Source organism: Glossina fuscipes, unplaced genomic scaffold (genome assembly GCF_014805625.2).
Source record: "Glossina fuscipes isolate IAEA_lab_2018 unplaced genomic scaffold, Yale_Gfus_2 109, whole genome shotgun sequence".
In the NCBI taxonomy this organism is placed as follows: domain Eukaryota; kingdom Metazoa; phylum Arthropoda; class Insecta; order Diptera; family Glossinidae; genus Glossina; species Glossina fuscipes.
Window position 1 is genome coordinate 399,097 of NW_023998452.1, and position 22,091 is coordinate 421,187.

Genomic DNA, 22,091 nt, shown 5'->3' on the forward strand with positions numbered 1-22,091 from the left:
ATAGATATTTCACCATTTAATTGCCGGCAATTAAAGTGGTTAGTGTACCTGAATTCCAGGACTTTGGCTTCAAAATTGTATGGCGGCAGGGTAAAAGCTTTACGTTATCAAAGTTTATTGCTAGCGTATAGAATAACAACAACTGCATTCAAATATCTAATAACAATAAATAACAGTTATACACACTAATACAAACGCAAACTAGTGCTACAGCTAAGGTTCACAACTTTTGCAAGTAAGATTAGTTCGGTTATTAAGGAAATAGGACACAAGTAAGTTGAATACCCGGCTAAAGCTTGAAGCTATTGTTGAAGATATTGTTTCTGTTCGATTGCCTCCAACAACTCTAAATATTGGCGATAAAATAATAAAATATTACGCAATGCATTCATTTCTATAATAAGCAGTTAAGCCGAGACGACTAAACAGTAAAGAGTTAGAATAAAAAGTAAAATATGAGAAAAGCCCTCCTATGGTTACATATGAGATAAGGATGCCGACACATTTCCTTAAAAGGTAGATAAGGAAAAGCTTTCAAAAACAGCTGAGCTACAATCAAAACAGAAGGATAGCATATGAGAGTAATTTAAATGAGCGAGCAAATAGGGTTCCGGTGGGTTAACTGCCTTTTAAAAAGCTTTAACGCTTCAAGAAAGGAAAAAGGGAAAGAAAAAATGGGGAGAGAGAGAGAGAGAGAGCGAGAGAGAGAGAAAAGCGTTCGTGTTAACGCAAGAGCGAAAAAAATCTGTTATAATATAAAATTGTAAAATTATGTGAAAGCTTTCGACTTGAACGCTTAAATGAGAAGTAAATAAAAAAGTAAACATATTTTAAAATTTTCATCCTGGGTGTTATTCAAACGTGACTCTTCTTTTGTGGCGGTCCGTGTCTGCTAGTAGTTAAATATTGAAGAACCCGAAACTGTGAGAAAGCATAAAAATATAAGGAAAAAGTAAAAAAATCAAGAGAATTTTTTTTGAAAGGTTTTATAACGCATTGATTAAACAATAAAGAAAAGATATTTTTTTTTGTTTTCCTACAAAATAAAAAGAAACAATTTTCAATAAATATAATAATAATAATAATAAGAAATTGAAAAGAAAAGTTAATGATTGTGCAGTTATGTGCTTATCAAATACTATAGTATACATTTAGGCTGAATGATTATATTCGATGAGTGAAAAGTTTTATTTTGAATGTCATTTTCGTTGAGGTTTAAATTACAAGAAAAAAGTTTTGATTTTATTTTGTGTTCATTGTACGTTATATACCGTTCTTTTGCCATTTGTTATTATTCTTCTTGTTATTGTGTCTATGTGAGTAGTGATCGATATTTTTATTTACTTCTCCACATTTTTTGTTATTGCTTTGCTTCGTATATCTCAGAACAGGTAATGCCCTTACATCCTTTATGCCCCCTTAACATATCAGGCCAAAAGAAATTTTGAAATATTTCGATCATAATTAATGCAAGTGCGCCGTTTCTGGATAATATAGATGGAAAACAAAAATATGTTGAGATTTAAAATTTAAAGTATAAAAATGTGAGCGCATATTCTACGGTCAATGCTGTTGCGTTCGTATACAAAAATGGGAAAGGTTGACCACGCCTACCCAATATTTTAGCGTATCAAACTTTAATTTTCTTTTCAATACCTTTATAATGCACAGCAACCAAGCGTCAAAACCCAATAAAGTATACAATTTGTTGGCCAGCGTTCGTGTTTGTATCATGATATTATGAAAAATGTTAAAGTCGAAATGTCCGTCCATCCTTCAATTTATATATAATTAAAATACAAATGAAACTCAGAGGATTAAAGTTTCAGGTCGAAATTAAAACTAAAATCTAAAATCAGATAATATCGCCTCGAAATTTATAAATCGGGGATTTTAAGAAACTTGTATGAAAAGTTTGTGATCTCTTGAGAAATTTTGCTTTAGAATTTATTTTATTTGATAATTTTTTGGGAAAATGTTTTTAAAAAACTTGGTGACAAATCCGTTTTACATAAGATCTACGTATTTTTTAATATTAGATTAGTTTTCTTTAGGGCAAAAATTGGAAAAAGTTGAGCATAGGTGTCTATCTAATCTAAGTTCTTAGCAGAGGGAGTAAATGCAAATTGTTGATGATTGCACAAGTGGCGGGCAATCAAAGGGTCGACTTAAGCTGCGTATAACATAAATTTTATTGGTTTCTAACTATTATTATTTTTTTAATGCAAAGCTTTAAGGATGAGTGATGTATGAAAATTCTTCTTTCGTTTGTCAATCTTATAATGGATTAATATATCTAAACATACTTATTATTTAGGCTCTCCTGCTGCTAATCCGTGTTGGATATTGTCATAGAAAAACTATATGTAGACCTTACGATAATTGAACATAATAGAGAAAATGTTTTTAGATCTCTTTGTCATTCGTAAATAGATTTCTTTTGCAAATGTTATACTATTCACAATTCTGTTCGTCGCATTGATTGTTTGACGGATTTGCATTCACTGAGCAGGCACACAACCCTAGCTTCGGTCAATTCGGTTAACTTGTTTATTGTAAAAATAACAGGGCACGCAGACGTATGGATTGCAAAAGTTTTAAGTACACTAAATGGAATATGTGGCGTCTATAGTCCGCAATATGGTGTTACCAACTCGCAGCAGTACATATTTTAAGAGTTATATATTCTGGGTAGTGTATGGACTTACGACATTTACTTTCCTATCGAACGATAGATATTCACGGAATTAGGTTACAAGGTCTAAATGGCAATGGTCCATCAGCAAGCTAAATCGCCTCAAACTTTTAATCCCATAAGTTGTTGTTTATCTCCCCCAAAATTGAGTAGCGTTTGACAGCACATTTCCAAGAGTGGAAAATTTTGTATAAAGGTGTCGTGTATTCTGGCCATGTTACAGCTGTCTTAAGTCCGTTAATTGATGTGTTGTCCACGATTTTTGTAAGATATTTAGAGTCATGATGTCGACAGGAAAATGAATTCCCTTTTTACCCGTTTACTTTAGGTATAATAATAAAAGTTGTAACAAAAATATTTAACGAAAAGACGACAGATGGGTAATCAAAATTCGTTCTGATCCAATAATATATTTCCTATGCTATAGAATCTATACGTTTGTACGTACTGCGTATATATCTCTTCTCATCTTTCTCATTACTTGGCATTTGCTTTTGCTTTTGTTATTACGGCTGTTGTCTTCACCTTATCCTCCTTAGTCTCCTATGTTATTGTTGCCAATTGATGTAAAACTTATTGCAGTCGTTAGCATTGCTTTCTGGCTAGTATTGCGTTTGTATGCGGTCTTGTAGGACCTAAACCGCAGAAATTATCATCAGGTTAAGGGGCAATCAATTGTAGGTTTTTTTTTTTTTTTTTTTGTTAAACTCATCAGCAAATAAGATTTTGATGCTATAAAAAAATTTTACTACAGGAAAATCTCATTAAAGAATTATTTCCCTTAGGGCCCAAAACTTGGAATATCTAAGACACTTAACTTAAGTCCTATCTGTGTTTCTTCATGAAAACTACGACATAAAAATCTGGGGTAGTTTCCTAAATGGAAAGTAATTTAATCGGAAAACAGAAATTTGTCAAAAAAAAAAAACAACAAAAAGAAAAAAAACGCAGCAGAATATGGTTCGTTTATTGTAGGCCCAACAACAAGGGAGGGACGTCTCCTAATAACTTCATTCACTCAATAGTGATTTCTATAGGGGAGAAGAAAAACGAAATTTCTGATTGAGGATATAATTTTTAGAATTTTTTTTAACATTTCCAAAATTTTTATATGTCTTCTAAAAAAAACAAAAATTTAAATAAAATGGAGCAAAACTTATCAACAGCGACGGCGGCACGGGGTATCGATAACGAATATTACAAAAGCTTTCCGAAAATCTATTTAATAACAGAAACTACGAGACTTTTAACAGAAGGTATGAACACATGAATAATTTTGTTCTTATGCTTCACATTCAATGCCGATAAAAACCGTGGTGCAACTAAATTGTTGCGTATGAGTTAATAACAGAAACCGTGGTGCAACTAATAAGTAAAGGTTTTAACAATAGCCTGCCTAAAGCTAACATAAAAGCCACGATGTTGATGATGATAAAGAAATAATGAGAGCACGTATAGAAAAGACGAAAGGAGAGACAGATAGGGAGTGTAAATGTAAAAATGCAATAATTGTTGAAAAGCTTTCACTCTGTGAAAGCACGTTTTTTCTGCCTTCACGTATAACAACTTTTTCGTAGCGTCGCAAGGAAAACGTGATATTAATAGGAGCTCTCGCTTTCTCTCTCGCCTTATGTAGAGCAAAATTTCAAATGAATATATGTTAGTAGTTATTACTGAAGTGTATGACTGTGACAATCATACTCTCTCTCCATCCACTTGCTTTAAAGATGTTCAGTGTTGGACTTTTTCAATTCAGTTTAGTTAGAGACGTTGATCAGAGTGCTTTGAACACAAATAAGTCTTTTATACTCAAATATTGAGAAAATTCAGTCATAATTACTTGAAGTTTATTAAAAAAAAAAAAAATAAAAAAATTAATAAATAAAAAGCATTATATCTATTAAAAAAAACTATACAAAATTTTTAATTACTTTCATGTGTTAAAAAATAAAAAAAAAAAAAAATCAAATAAAAATTTTTCATATACTAAAGAAAAAAAAAACTCGTTACATCAAATAAAGTGCAAACATTTTTTCTGGGTGTTAAGGAAATAAATGAATAATTAATTACTTGGCACGTGGTCTGAGCAAAATTCAATTGAAAATAAAAACAAATAAAATTTTAAAATAAAACAAAGCCAACGTACAACAGAGCAGTTGACCAAAACATTCAAAGAAAGAAAGAACAAAGCATCAGTGGAACGAGACGCAATCGATTGGCGTAAGTGTTTTTTGGTTTTCACATCGAAAATACCTTTAACATGAATATTATCGCAATTATAAATAATTTCCATTTATTGATAGTTAGAGTTTAATTTTTGGTAACCAAGTTGAAATTGACTTTAGCTCATGTTATGACTTATCTTTCGTTTTCCTTCTACACATTCTTTTCTTTTTTAGATTCGGCTTTAGATCTCGAGGATCTGGTCTACTAGGGAGAATCTGCTCCAAGCTTTTTTTTTTTTTGGGTAAATAAAAAAAATAAGTTCAATCAATAAGGCAAGTGCACTCGCTTTCGAATGAGCTTTGCATACCCACTGCTTAAGACAGTTACACAACTTGTTCATTCCTCCTCGATCCTCGAGAAAAAACTTCATTTTAAATAGCTTGTCGATGGTGGAAGTGCCAATTGTCCTGTCAGGACAAATACTTCCCTGTGATATTATCCGAACTAAATTTGGATTGGCACTCTGCCTCCAGGCATCAATGCACGTTTCAAGATCAGTGCAATTATTTGCTTTTAGCAATCCTCGAACCAATTTATACATTGAGGTATCAAGATCGGACCCGGAAACTAATAGGAGCGCAAATAAAATTTTAGATTGCCATTTTAAAGATGGTCTTCTTAAAAACGAAAACGTGAAAGCTTTCGAAGAGGTGCCTCAAGACCGGTGCCTTTACTTGGCCATAGAAACCGGTCAAACCAAATTTTAGGATTACATTTTAAACAGTTTCTTGTTAATTGAGTAAGCACTCAACACAACTTTAAGTCATAGCTTAAGCAATTCCACTTTTTTGGGTTTCACATACCATTGCATCAAGGGTTTCTCGAGACGCGAAGAATTCATTTAATTCCTGTAAGCAGTCAAATCTTATGATCGCTCAGTTTTCAACTGATAACTCAAAATATTTATCCTGACTTGACTAACTCAATCCATCATTTCTTGAAAACCGATAAATTTATTTGATCAATCATCCGCCTGAGTGAGCGAGAAGTTAAATTATCTCGAATCAAATCTCAAGGGCCGCAGAGTTTTCAATAAAGCCTATAGCATTGGATGCTAGCATTTTAAGACTTTAGTCTCACAATTTATTTCTTTGGCTAAATTAATAACAATAATAATATGCGATCGCTCCAACTAAATTTTAGTCTGACTGACAATATTTGCCCTGTTAGTATGCATTCAAAGCAGGGGTTAGTCTGTTACCTTGCCTTGTCCGCAAATGGCCTTAATAAAAATATTAGACAGTCTAAGAAGTTCAAAGTCCACAGTTGATAATCAATTGTGGCTTCAAATCGTCTTAATTTGATAGAGAGTGGTATTTATGGCTAACTATGACTATTTTATTGGGCTCATTTTTTTTATTTTTTTAACTATCAAATACAATCAGTTTCCTCGTTGCCTTTCAAATTGTTTTAATAGGTTGGTCATGAGACACTTGTGCCTACTTTTCAACGCGGGTTGCTGATTTCAAACAGAAATTGAGATAAATAAATCTTGATATTTTTTTCAAATCTGCGATTAACGTCGGCTTTTTTATTGAACTGAATGTTTTCAAAGACAGTCTAAAATCTTACCAAGTATAATCATTACGCGTACTATGTTTCGCAACGGTGACGAGTGAAAATGTACCTTAGAAAAATGCTAGCAATTGATTCCTGCTGGCACTTGCATAGGCCATTATTAATGGACTAAATTATAAATTAATAATAAGGTTTAGTTAGAAATTGTGAACTCAAGTTAATCACTTTCGGTTAAAAACAAAACATCGCAGGGAACCGCTACGATGACTGTTATGGATAATGGCCTTTTGTCTTTTAATTTCTTTTTGGCTTTTTCTCCAGCAAATGTACCCTTTTCGCCTTGAAGTTGCGTATAATTGAAGGCCTAACGCCTTAGCTTTGCAGTCGTTTGTCCTGGAACCCTACAGAATAAAAATTTTGTATTGTTTATGTCCGGTTTATTCTGATGTATAATACTAATGGGTCCAATCGATCAAGCAAAGTGTGTGTCAAATTTCGGTTTTCCATCTGCATTTTTGCGACTGTGGCAATTCCACAGAAAAAAGGAGGATCAAAATGATTACTTTTGGTAGAAGCCAGCATATGTTATCAGTTGTTCAAAAACTCGACTAGGTAGACAGAGATTAATCGTAGATATGAAAAACTTTTCTTGTAAATAATAGTCAATCAAAGATTTTGAAACTTCAAATGACTTATGACCAGTAGAAAATTTAAATCAATCTAAATGGCGTAATCGGTATTTCCAGCTGTAACTATGGTCTTATGTGTTATCTGTAGCCTTACATAAACTAGTTGTTATATGTGTACGATAATATCGATGTATATATAGCGATTATTTATCATATAATTTATGATAAGTCGAAATAATTGTCTGGTCTCTTAACGGAACATGTGCATTGGCTTGCAATTTTTCAAAAACAAACTATTTTCATTTTTTTAGTTAGTGTAGCGAAGTTTGTGGTAAAATGTTGACCTTATCGGATGAACTGTTAATAAATAAGTTGCTATCAGCTAAGAACATACGCGTCAAGCTTTAGTCTTTTCTTTGACCTTTTGAGCGACTACTAGTGTAGCAAAAATTTGAAGACAGATGGCCATACGAACGCGAAATTGCTAGACGAATTTTAATTACATTTAATTAGATTCAGAATATCGCGCTTGTGAGGAATGTATGTGTGTTTGATGAAGACCTCTCTTATAAATAAACCTCTACGATACCTAAACCTTCTCTCTATATAACTGAAATGTTAAGTTTAAAAAAATTGTTTCCTTCATCAGCAAGGGATGCGGTAAACATATATTCTTTCTTAAAACATTCTGCACTAACTTGTAAATTGGCCATCGAAGATATTTAAAGGGGAGCAATTTTTCTTCGCAGTTGAAATTTTTGTTAATATCTTAGCTTTGTTACTCAATTTTTAGCAATTAAAAATATGCATTAGTTATTAATCAAAGGCTCACCTAAAAGTATGCATTGAAAAATAATGATTAAAGCTAATACACGCAGCTGATGTACAAACACTTAGTTAATAGGGAACTATAAACTAGTCCAGGTGCCTTATCCGTAAGTCTGTCCCCTAGTTTGCTATTGGCTTATTATTATTATTATTATTGCACAGTAAAGTTCAATATTTATTGAAATTAAGGTAAGATAATTAATTAAATGTAACAAAAATTGACTTAGAATAACGGAAGGACTTTGGCTTCAATTTGAATTTTTGCGATCATTCAACATAACTACACTCTTGGAAACTTTATTTGTTGTAAAAGGCTTGCCAACACCATGGTCCAGACATTCAAATTCATAATTTCCTTACCTTTTGCTTTACGAATGTTCTCCATAGTCTGTCAACCACCGTACGTACTCTATGTATCAATAAAATAAATATATAATGATCATCTCTTGTTTATCAGATTTGATTAAAAAGATTATATAAATAAATAGCGCATATAACACGCCCACAAATCGTAACAAATTCCTTCTTTTTATTTAGCTTTACCTTTTTTCAAATTAAATTTTTTTTTTCTTTTTTGTCTGCCATAATTAATAACAACGAAATTAGTCAAAGAGAATCTAATTTACCTTAGGAGAAATCAAATATGTCTTAAACTGACACCAACGACGGCAAGTGACACTGCCAAATTGACAGTGAGAAAAATGGGGTTTTTGTTCTATAAAATTTGCGAACTAAATATCACTCATCTATATATGATTTGATTTGATTTGATTTGAATGGTTCGAAACGGTTTTCAGGCCACAAATACTAATGTAAATTAAAGGAGAATAGAACAAAAGAATAGAAATGCATTGTAGATTTTCATAATCGAAAGACAGTGAAGTATGAATAAAATATTTAAATTTTTATTTATGAAATTGTTTAAGTAAACTTTGCATTTTTTTTATTACATTTTTGCAATTACGTCCATATTCATACATAGGACGCAAGCAGGTGAATAAAATAAATGAAACGGAAATTAAAACGAATTACATTAAGAGGGAGGAAGTTCGAGAAAGCAAATAAACAAACGGAGACAAATCGAAGGACAAAACTTGAACATAAACAAACGAACGTACACTGCTACATCAATCTGACTTAACATCGTAATGTAATATTATAGTTTGCTCACAAATGATATATAATTCGAAATGTACATAAGCGTAAGCGTAAGATATAAAAATTGTTCGCCAGGAAGTTTTATTGCTTTTGCGTTTAACGTCATTTTATTTAACATGACTTTTGCCAGCTCATCTTTCGCAGTTAGAGTGTAAGTTCGTTTTGGAAAATTGTTTCCTTTTTTCATTTATGTATTAAGCTAAAATCAATTTTTCACATTTTCACGCTTTTACAGTTGGGTGAGAAAAGGGTTCGATTTGAGATTTGTAAGCCTGAGTCACTCAACGTTCAACCAAAAGAAAAAGCTATCGCTTTTTAGCAAATGTTGAATGCAGTTCATCACCTTTAACTTGTTGTCACCCTCGACAACTTGATGTAACTTTTGTAGGCAAATATGCAAAAACAATATCATTCGTCTTTATTTACAATTCGTTTAAGATTCAATAGAACGAAGAGATGCTTACGCAAGCCCGTTAATCCAGCTGACTTTCTCCCGCAAAATTGTATAACCTAAATAAGAAAGCTTCAGAGAAGCTCTATTAAAATCACCGTTTCACATAAGCTTGTTGTTAATTAAAATTAACTCTTTATTCATAAAAATATTTCAATATTTTTTGTTTACTTTCAAAGTTACTTTGGATTGTTGCTTAGATTGGCCTCAGACCGTTTGTTCACGCGTTGCGTTAATTCTAAAGCATTGTTGGCGGTTTTGACCTTAGTAAAAACAATGACAGTTTTCAATATTTCTCACGAAAGGGAAGTACAGTTGTGTAAAAATATTAGCAAAGGATATAGAAAAACAGTTATTTACAAATTCATTGTTTTGAAATTTCTGACTTTTCTCAAATAATGCACCTCCCGGCTGTACAAAGCCCGGTCAGTAATCTTCCACTTGTTATGATTAGACAGATTGCTCGACTATTTCCCTTCGAACGCCAAAGAAAATGTCAATTTTTCGACAATTCTTTACGTTTAAGTAGGTAGAAGAAAATTACTTTCTTACTTGGAATGATTTTATTTAAAAAAATCTTGACTTTTTTCATGCAACGGAGTTGAGCATAAGCGTCTATATGCGAAAAAATCTTAGATTTCACCTGTGTAGGTGAACAATTGTAGAGTGGCAATTCAGAGATAGCGCGAAATTTAAAATGGCACCTCTTTTTGCAAGACATTATGTGTGCGATATGATTATAACTAGGATCTAAAAATAAATTAGGAACCCGGTGTAAAAATAAACTAAGAAAGAATCTTACAAAATTTTCCATGTTAGCTTGTGTAGTGAACCTGGCATGGGTAAAGTTGACGTTGTTTTTATACCCCATCGTCGAAAAAGCGATGGTAACGCAGCGAGAAATTCGCATTAAGAATTCTGTCGACTGTATTCGAATTCCGAGTCAAGGCAAGATATTATTAGTTGTATTTATCAGTTGCATCTATCAGGTGTCCGTCCGTCCTCCTTTTCATTCTTTTCTCATAGCAAGATAGCAGGTCTAAATATGATGCAGTTCTCATGAAGTTTTTTCGCAAATCCCTAATGAACTTTACAATAATTAAAAGCTTGGAGACCCGAAAGATATTCTACACAAAGGAATATCTCGAAGTATTACGCAGCTAACAACTTAAAGTATATACGACTAATACCGATTGACAGTTCGATAGTGGAAATATACATCAGGCTCTGTCCGTGATTAATCTCGATGCGCAAATAACTAAAAAAACAAAAGTCTTCCCTTGTTTGATAAAGATAGAATCACTTTAAGGCGATCGCAATTTTCCTAGTTTTAGACTTATATAAATTGCGCTTGTCTTTGTTAATCAATCTAAAAAATCAAATTAAATAAAAATAAAATTATTATTTATTAAATAATATGTGAAAATTTGGTTGCGGTTCAATTCAATTTTCGACGAATTTAAATAACGCATATACAATAATAGTTTATTAATGGTATTCATTTTGATGCGGTATGCGAAGAAACGTCAAACCACAATAGACGAGATAGATGAAAGAAACTTCTTCCTGTTATTTAAATTAATAACAAACGCTCTATCATATAAGCATCATGCATTTTATACCATTGTTGTTATGCGGTGACTGACTGATTGACTAACTGTTCCAGCGTGTAGTACGATGAGATTGCTGTTTGATAAAGAACATCACAAGTAACACGTCAGCGATCTGCATTTGTTAAACATATCTGCGTATCTTTGATTGGGTGTATGTGTGTAGAAATTTTGTTATAGATGACGACAGAGTCACTCATCATATGTCATATGCAATTACTGTCAATCTATCATCAGCCATTGCCTTCAAATCACGACCACAGAGCTTATTACATGTTCCCCAGTATAAAGATTTGCTTTATGCTTTCGTTCGTTTCTCATCAAAAAGATGCGAGATGTGTGTGCGAAATGAATATACATCTGCATATCCGATACGTACATAGTACGTACATAGTACGTACATATAAGTATGTACGTATGTGCGTCTGTACTATATATGTACGTGGCAATATTACACTTTTAGTAATGGTATCACATTCAAATTGATTGAATTTTAAAGTCTATTCATGAAATGTCTGCAAGCAATTTTTTCTTGCTTTTCTTCTTTCTTTTTTTTTGTTCGTTGACGTAATCGGATTTTCGCCCGAACTTATAATACTGATGATGATGGTAGTGACAATGGAGATTAAAATAATGATGATAAAGAGCGAGATAATGCTATTGAACGTATGGTTTAATTAAAAATTATTGCATTTAAGGAAAATTTTCATTAAATGTTTAAAGGAAATTTTTAACTTTTCTCTTTTCTCATTTACCCCTCCCCGCCTGAGTTAACGATGTCTATGTGAAATATCTGCAATCTATAGACATTCGTTTTGCTTTTATCTTTAGCATAATATGCGTGAAAAAATTTTTTCTATCATTTCCGAAGCTGCACAAGCTTAGTTAGCTATCGGCCTCGTCACGTCTGTCGTCCCATTTATGTGTGAATGTGACTATAAAAAACCAATATTCGTTTAATTTTTCGATACTATGGAATTGTCTCTAAAGCGGGTGCATACGTAACATCGTTACGCATCTAAGTATCGTTAAAAGATAGAGAAGCAGACCAAAGTGTACCCACTACTAACATAAAAACTACTTCTGCTAAATAGTGATTAGGTTAGCTGCTGAAACACTAAATAAGTCTAATCAGAGAAGCTTAGGCCTAAGGTCCGACTCAAATATTTTTGAATTATCATCACTGGATTCGTGATAAGCGCTACTTTCGGCTGCTGAAAATACTCGACTTCAAAGTCGACTTAAGAACAAATTGATAGACAGACTGACAGAAAGACTGACAGACAGACTGACTGATTGACTGACCGAGTTGCAGACAGACTGACAGACCGACTGACTGACTGACTTGCAGACAGACTCATAGACGAACATAGAACTCAGAAAGCGTTCTTGTCTTCTCGATTCTTAAGCTGATCCACTTCTATCGAACTCATGACAGAACGTCAATCTTTGCATATTCAAATTGAAGCAATCTCGAAAAAGCAAAGCATCAAACTTTGTCATCTTGATCTTACTTAGATTCGGGTAAGCTTAAAATTATTAATTTTCTTGTTTGCTTGGCTTCAGAAATGTTGTTTTTTTTATTTCACGCTCAGGTTAGGAAAAGTCAACGTTTCTCGCTAAGGATAGGAAGGATTAGTTTTTCAATTTTTGTTTTTACCTTTTCGTAGTTTAATTTAACTTAAATGTACAAAAAAGGAAAAGGAAAAGAATTAGAAAAAAATTTGTGCGGATGTATGCAGCACCCAGAAGGACTTGCATCTTTTGCTATACCGATCGGTTAGGAATCACCTTCTTAGTCGATATAGTTTTTCTTTTTCCTTCCGTCCGTCTGTCCGTCTGTCCGTCTTCTTGCCTTGTTTTCTTGTGTTCAACCTACAGCCTCCAGTCTTTGAGGTATTTCGATGAAATTCGATACACTGGCGCGTGTTGCCCCAAGGAGCAAAGTTACTGAAAATGGTTCGAAAATGGTGGATAACTGCAGAGTGGTGTAGGGTGTTTAGTTGTAAGCCATGCCCCAGTGTAGTGTTTTTATTTATTGAAATCATGACAAAATACTTCTTTCCGCCTATTGCAGACATAATAATCAATTTGTGCCTGCCATTTATAAGTAGAAGTACAAGCTATCTCATGAGTAGCAAGTGCTTCGGAAATGGTTTGATTGTTAATATTTTAGCGATTGAGCAAAAAAAAAATGAAGTGTAGGGAATTTGGACCAAATAGATAATTTTTTTTGGTCCCGACTCTTATGCAGTCGTTCGCTCTCTTCGGTCTTTTATAAAAATTAAGGCTTTGCGTGAAAATAATGCGTACATTTTGGTGTATTACTAGCAAAATGAGTGAATAACTGTAGTAGGCAAAGTGGTATGATGGTGTTGTTGTATCTAACTATCTGCTTGGTACCTGCGTCTGTTGAGTCGATATCAATGGCCATTGTTTGTCCTTCAAAGTAGTTACATTCCGTGGAAACATTCAAGTAGAAACGTTATCAGTTCTTACATTGTGTTAATCAGTTTGTAGTTGTATTCAGAAATACGGTTCGGAGAATCTAAAATATAATAGCATAAAATATATATGGCATGGCTGATGGTTCTCTGAACGGTCTCTGTACGCTAAAGTTATAATATTGACTTCACCGTTCCTAGCTTTTAAAATCATAGGATGCGCCAACAGTGTTTTTTTTTTCGAAAACGCTTTATACGCCTAAGCAATTATGCACATATTTACTCACAAAAATACTTGTTATGGCGAAAATTATTTAAATTACTATTTAATTTTCTGGTTTTGCGTTTATTTATTTCATAAACGCATTCTATTATTGTGATTTATGGGCATTTTTTTTTTTTTTTTTTTTTTTTGATTCTATTCAGTGTGTGGCTTGGCTTTTTCTATCCAACGTACACATATAACGGGCAAAATATATTTTATACTGATTGCATAGATTATACCCATGGGATGTGAATATGTATGCTTCCATGCATACATGCTTATGTGTTTGTGTGTTTGTGTATGCGTATGGGCGTATCGATGTACATATGTATGTGTGCTTACATATATATATATATACATATTCTATACGTATATACATCACACAATTGTTTTTTTTTTTTTTCTGTTAGACGGAAGGTATTTGTTTGACAAAATTATGGTTTATCACCATTTTTTTGCCGGTTATTTATCAGAGCATATGTACATGTGATCGACCCCTCTTCTTTATAATAAATATTATTTAAACTATTTTTGATAATAAATCACGAGTGTTATGATAGCATGAATTGGACAACTTTTATGCATTTTGTTTTGATTCATCGCTTGTGCAAAAGTTAAAAAAAAAGTTCAAGCGAAAGTTTTTAATCCCTACCTACTACCTTTATTTAACTCTCCCACTTTCTTCTTCTTATTCGGTTAATGACAAAAAAAAAACTGAGTTATTTTTCCAAAAATGTTAGAAAAGGAGTTGAAAATTTCTCAAATATATGTATAATAGTATGGCATAGGTCTTAATTGTCTAAGGCAAAAATGCAAGACTTGGTCGCTGTGGCTTATCCAATGGATTGTCTTGGAGGAGATTAATAACAGCAGACATGTATCATTTCTAAAATGTTTATAAATACATACGTAATGCAAATTTTTGTGAACCAGCTTAACCCTCATAATGTTTGCCTTCTTTTCGTTTGCCGTGATCCTTTTATATTCATCATTGAAGGATGAGAAGTGTATTAATTTTGTCGAAACGTTTGCAATAATTCGAACGAATCTTTGTGGACACCGGACGGTATGCATATTTTTCATCAGCATAAAATTCTGAATCGATTTAATCATGTCCGCATGTGTGTGCGATAAACATTTGCTTAGTCGCAAAAATAAAGATAACGGCTTCAAATTTGCTGGAAAGATTGAAAGATCTTTTGCGCAGGTTAGCATTGAAAATGGTCCAAATCGGTCGGGGGACAATCCCACAGTACACAAAGTTAAGTGAAATCATCTTATCTAAAAAAAAGCAAATGAATGATTGAGTTTTACTCGTTTGCTGGTTACTTGCCTATCCAATGTTATATATGAGTATCGAAACTGCATTCTTTCATCAAAACGTTTGTAGCACCCTACAGGACACTTCACAGACTCCATAAAGTACATAGAGTATTGATCAGTATCATATTCTGAATCCGTCTTTGTCCGTCTTGCCTACCTGTTAATTTGCCTGTGGTAAACGTCCTGCTGGTCTCGCAAAGGAAAATATTGGCGTCAAATTAGAGAAGGTGACATGCCCAGAGTACGATGTGATGAGTAAAGAAGATGTGGCCAAAACCGAATACACTTTTCTTACTGTTTTTTCCCTTTTTGCCGTTTGGGTTCTCTTTGCTCATGTGTGCATCATGTGGAATTGTATAGAAGTTGCGAAAATGTTGTTTACAAACGCGTAACATGGAGGGTATTAAAGATTATCCAACAGATTATTTAACGAATTATATAAAATTTTTCTTTTAAATAAGCCTTTATTCTAATAAAGTAAAGAGCAGTACATGAATCTTTCCCCAGACTCACTTTTATGTGACACCATCCAAAGAAATCTTGTGGCTCTTGGAAAAAATAGAATTTTTCGCTCATTAAAATCTTTAGAACTTATTGAGAAACCCAAGCAGTTTTATTTGGTATCCACATTAAGGAGTAACGAAAAACTCCAAAATATCCATTAAGGCACTCCATTGTTGCACGAAAAGAAGTTAAATGAAAGCTTAGAAAAGATTTTAAGTGAAACTATCCTCATTGTTATACGAAGGTATATAATATTTTTTCTAGTACGGTATCATAAACCTATCCGAACGCATTATTTATATGAGAGTGTTTTTGCTAACACTACTCACGCCTTCGTGTACGATATATACGTCTGATCGAAAATTCTTGCCTGCTTCATCATGGAGTTCGGAATAATTGATACTACGACAGGGTTAGATTCGGCTTGAGCGGTACATGATCTGAATGATTTGATCACTCAACTTCCGATGGGTGATTGAAAATGCATGGGCACTGATAATGTGAAATACGATTCTGTTTCAATTTGGAATTGGTAGACATCGCTTTAATCTGACAACCTTGGCCTATTTGTCGTACGCATTAAATGCAAAAAAACCTGAATTGATAAAATTTTCCGCACTCATGCATTGCCTTGTTAGCGAAGAAGTTCTTATAATTATTTTCTTCCAACTAAATGTGACACTAATTGCTTTAATTGTTTTAGGTGTCAATTATAGTCAATTGTTCAGGTCTTTCCATGAATAGATAAATGCACTGTTTCAATACGCGTAGAATTATATAATATATGTCAAAGGTTTGTGACGCATTGTGATACACGGCAGTTGTTCCCAAAGTATGTAGATTTTCGATCACCTTGCCCATCCAACTATCTCTCTGCCTTTGCATAAGTCGTTCTATCTGGGTGCTCGCGTTTGTGCCGAAGTGTTCGATGTCAGTTCGTTTCCGAGTCAAAGTTTCAGTTCGTTCTTTCATCGGGCTGTCCGTCCGCCACACTGCTTTCTGGTCAGCTTGATTGTTCGTTTGTCTACTTTGCCTAGCTGTGCGTTTGCCTATACGTGTACTTATTACTCCCCCTCTGTTTGCCAATTCGTTTGCAAGCAAACCCGTTCGTCTGTCTGCCCGCACTTCTATCTGTATGTGACCGCCTCTGCGTGCATTCGTGGCGTTGCCTGCTTGTGTGGGTGTCGGTCTAAATATCTCTGCACCCGTCCGCGTAATATTTTAGTCGATCTAGAGGCATAGCAGCAACTCTGCATGCTAGGGCCATTGCCGCAACATAACAAAATTTTTCTTCTGAACTCAGAGATTAAACAACTTTCAATTTAAAGATTTTACTGTTGAGCTTTCTTAAATTTTTCCCTAATGAAATCTTCATGCCAAGTTAAAAAATCATTTAAATAGGTCAAAGGGTTCGTTTACACTTGCCAAAGAAGCGTACATAAATAAGGAAGTAGTATAAGGAAGGAAGTATGTATACATGGAATATCTTTCATATGTATGTTTGTACGTTATAGTTACTGATACACGAAAATGTATTGCTTTGAAATACATCCGATGCATAATATGTACGGCGCGCGGTATATGTCAAGCAAGTCGATATTCTTTTAATCTTGCAATCAAATGTTACAGATGAACTAAGGGTGGATATCAAGAACACAATTCCAATTATGTTCTGTTCTGTTAAGTTGTTTTTTTTTTCTTTTTTATCATTATCACCTTTCAATGTGTGTTTGAGTTTTAATAATAATTGTTGATACTTACATGCAGTATAAAATATTTTACTGGTAAATTATGCGGCTGTGGTTAGCTGAAATTAAAAATAGGAAAGAAAAAAAAAGTTAAAAATTATTTATCACTTATTATTAATAAGTAGATTCATTAATTAAAAAATATGACTGTCGTATAGGATTAAAAAATTCTTATACTCTCAAAAATTTCATTTACTTGACATAGGTATGTGCGAAGTGCTGCTACATTGCACTTCAAAAAAAATATGACATAAAAAAATATATATGACATGAGATATTTAGCATGTGATGCGATGTATATAAAGAGAATAGATTTTTGCTTTATCTTCACATAATCAAATATGGTGCAAAAGTAGGTCTGAGTAATGAAATATTCGTCCAGAACTGAATATGAATTTTTTTTGTTGTATTTTCTTGTATTTTTGAAAATTTTTGATTACTAAGTGTTTTCATCATTAACGAGGACAATTAGAGCGTGTACTGATTTAACTTTCATAAAGTCAGGAGAACAAAATAAGTTTAGCGATTTCGTGTTCGACTGACTACCCTCGATAATTGTACGAAAATTGTGCACAGTACTTGCATTTCTTTTTCTTCTTCTGTTACGATCAACTTTCTTTTTATTTTAGTTCCGTCAAAGGAAGCTCCAGAGATCCTATAAGGCATATATATTCTTGATCAGTATCAAATTCTAAACCAATTTAAACACGTCTGTCTGTCTGTCTGTCTGTCTGTCTGTCAGTTCATCGGTATGCGTAAGGTTCATGCTAATGAAGTTATTCTCTTCAATTTCGGGAAAACCTTAGAAGTTCTTGAACACTAATTCGTATGAAGAATAGGGCAAATTGGTCAACGCGAGTACAGGATAGTATGAGATCACCTCTCGTTTCAAAAATAAAAACAATTTTGTTTTCTGTTTCTCGTTGGTTATAAACTACAGCATATTCGGACATTCTGTACATTCTATAGATGGCCCTGCAGCACCTGTGCAGAAATGGGAAAAATCGGTCACGCCCACACAAACTTATAAGTAATCAAATATTTATTTTTAGCATATTTTTGATCTGATCAGTTTTTTACTCACAAGGTACATATGACAGAAGGATGAAATTTGCCTCGTACATTTCTCAAGTGGAGATACTTTATCTGTCTAAAAACGAGTTCATTCTAAAACAAATATCATGGAACCGCCAAAATTAGGAAGATTCGTTAGCAGTATAATCAATTGGATATCAAATGAACAGCTTTGGAGAGTAGATATAGAGGGGATAACGGTCGGTAGAAAAGTTCCGTCGGGAACGAAAATAGTTTTCTTCAGTTGCCTTTTGTGCTTCTGTAATTGTTTTCTTTTTTCTTCTTTTTTACCAAATGAAAGGATGTATAGGTGAAATATGCTATAAAAGCCACAAACACATATAAAAAGTTGATTGACAAATAACTATTTCGTTTATACCTTCCTGTTGCTTCCTATATTTGTTATACCCCACACCACTTCTGGTACAGGGTATATTAAGTTAGTACTGACGTATGTACCACCCAGAAGGGCTTAAGGTACATCCACCTTTTGTTTTACCAATCGATTCAGAATCATTTTCTAAATCGATCTACGCCTGTTTGTCCGTCTGATGTCGGCCCATCTATTTTTGTGCTCAACCTAAAGGTCGCAATTTTTGAGGTATTTTGACGAAATTTAGTGACGTATTTTGATGCAAAGGCAAACGCTATTGAAAATGGTTGGAATCAGTCCCCTTTTTCGAGCAATCCCCATATAACGTTAAATTCTAAAAAGACGTTATATGAAAAAAAAATTTTAATTTTCAAAATTTCTTGACAAAAGTGACTAAGCAGCAGTATTTTGGCATCGTAAATCGGTGTGAAAACTTTGGCTGGGGTAATTTTTTGAGCACCCTCTGGTATAACCACTTCTGCGGAAACTAAAGCTTTATATGAGGGAAAGGTCAAATTTTCAATATTTCATGGTGAAAATTAGCTCATAATAGTAAATTGACAAAGAAATTTACCTTACCGAATTTGGACCGCTTAGGTCCATTTCTTGGATGCCAGCGCATATAAGGATTCTCATGAGATATAATTCCCTTATATGCCAAAAAAGCTTAATTGCTAATTTTTTTGTGATGAAATATTGCTCATGGTAGTAATTATATAAAAAAATTAAGTGGCTTTAATTTGACCTAAATGGGTCTATTTCTTTCCCCACCCCTTGTAAGATATCTTATGCTATCTTAACATTTCGAAGGAGCGTTTCAGCAAAAAAAAAAATTAACGGTAGGGAATTTGGATCACGTAGGTCTTTTTTTTTTAACCCCCGCTTATATAGCGCGAAACGCAAGCTATTATGCGAGGAGAGAAAATCTAACCGTCCAAATAGTGCGTACTTTCTGGTGCCGAAGCGAGTGAATAATTATACTGGTGTAGGGCATCTAATAGTCGGCGTCGCCCGATTGTAATGTGCTTACTTATTTTTCATGTAAAAATGATCGTTTAAATTAGTGTCTCCGCGAGCGCATAAATTATTTATTTATACAAATGTGCATGTAGGTTTCAATTTCTCACATTCTGACTGTCTGATTACTTTACAATGTGAAAATATTGATATATTGTAGCAATTTTATATTAAGTTAACAATAAGCGGAAAACAAGCAAATAAAAATAACAACAAAAAAACATTACAATGGGATATGGTGTATCATTGTACAATATAGGTATATCAATACCCTATCTTACCTTCCTTTTCTTAATACTATTGTGCATATAACGATTTTTCAAAGTATGGCTTTAGAAGGTAAGCGAGCGAAAAAGTGATTCGATCCGCATCATTTTCAGTAGCGTTGGTCCTTGAACGAAAACGCGTCGGCGAAATAAGATCTCATCCATTTTCTATTTCAGCCACTTCTGCATGTTATATACATCCTCTCCCTAAACTTAATACCCATTTGTACCACCAATGGGATAGGATGTATAAAGACCATAAAATATAATACACATTTTTTTTCAAAAATAATTCCAACTAATACTAGTGCAAGCGATATACAAATTATGTAAAACTGTTTAAAATAGATCGAGTTTTCATGTTGCCACGATGTACTTCAATTTGGAATATTTTCTGATTCGATTAATTCATATTTTTTAGTCCTTTTGTTCGATGACTGCCCATCTATTTTTATATTCATTCTGCAGATCACAATTTTCGAGATATTGGATGGCTTTCTGTAGCATATTCCCGCGAAGTAACTAAGAACACTAATGGCCTTAAGATATAAGCTTTTATTGGCTTTTAACACACAATTCCCAATATCCGTTGGTTAAAGTAATACTTTGTGTAAAATTCAACAAACTCACGTACAATGTCATTGTAAATCGTAATTACGGTACTTTAGCGTAGAAAAGCCGCAATATAAACCAATTTGAGTTAGTTTGAATGATAGTTAGACACTCTTCTGCACAGCTCGCCGACTTACAAAACTAAATTATTGATACAACATTACTTCCGAGAGTTCAATTGTTTTTCTACGTTTAAAGGGAAATTAACTTTAAAGACGAAAAGGTTAAGAATAAATTCATTTCAAAAATCTCTTTTAAATTAAAGTAAAGTATTGCATTGCAATGACGATAAAAAAAAAGAAAGACAAAAAATATCTTTTGATAAAAATTTCCTCACCTCGTAGGAGTTTTCCTTAAAGAAATAAAAAACGTGATGATGAGAAAAACTATGTTTGATCTTACAAAGATTCCACGATGTATGTTAGTTTGTGAAGGCGATAATAAAAAAAAAAAAAAAAAACAAAACAAAGGAGGGGAAAAAAAAAGCAAGACAAACTATAAAATGTGAAAAATCCTTTAAGCTTTAAAAAGGTACACAAACTGGTTAAATTATATATATATATATACATATACGTATACACATGCATGCATAGATGGAAAGCAAATATACGCTTACATATGCATAAGCATTCAAATCTATTTGTATTCGTCGCACACAAATATTTGAAAGCCTGTAATTTACTTTAGTCTTGCGTGCTCGCTGTGTGTGCGCTGTATGTGCTATGCGTTTTTGTTGTTGTTGGTCTTGTTCTTGCTGTTGCCGTTGCTGTTAAGAATAAAAATGTAAACGTCTTTCGCCAGTACTTGTAGTGTAAATGCGAATTCATGTGAAGGGATTTCTTTGTGCATATATGGATTTGTGCGAATGTGCGTGTGTACATGTGTGCCTTTATATTTGTAGATTGAGTTGTGAAGAAAACATGCAAATTGTAAATCCACTGGAGTATTCACAACGAACTACTGCGCGCTCATACCATTTTCAAGCACTTGAGATTTCAGGTCTTTCGTATTTTCTTTAACTCAATCTACATGAGAGCGTACACACAAACACAATTGCAAAACGTTAATATGAATATGAAAAAGAGGAGAAAGAGAAGAAAAAAAATAAGACATAAGTATATACAATAATATATGAACAGATGCAAACATACACACATACATACATACAAACATACATATATATATATATATACATACGTATATATATATATATAACATTTATATATGAAAACATTTTTATGAGTTTTCTTTTATTTCGTTTTTTTCCTACTTTTATTTTGTTGTTGTTGTTATGTGGATGCTTGTGGCTTTTCTTACCCTGCTGCTGGCTGTATTTGTTATACACCATGT

The 22,091-nt window shown here is 33.2% G+C and overlaps 1 protein-coding gene across 1 annotated transcript in view; it reads left to right on the forward strand.

The window, feature by feature from the left end:
- Positions 1–4,759: 4,759 nt before the first annotated feature.
- The window catches only part of LOC119638758 (acetylcholinesterase), a 95,535-nt gene continuing 78,203 nt past the window's right edge, over positions 4,760–22,091 (forward strand). Inside the window, exon 1 of the mRNA XM_038035748.1 lies at positions 4,760–4,915. The gene's annotated coding sequence lies outside the window, so the exon portion shown is untranslated. The remainder of the gene's footprint in view (positions 4,916–22,091) is intronic.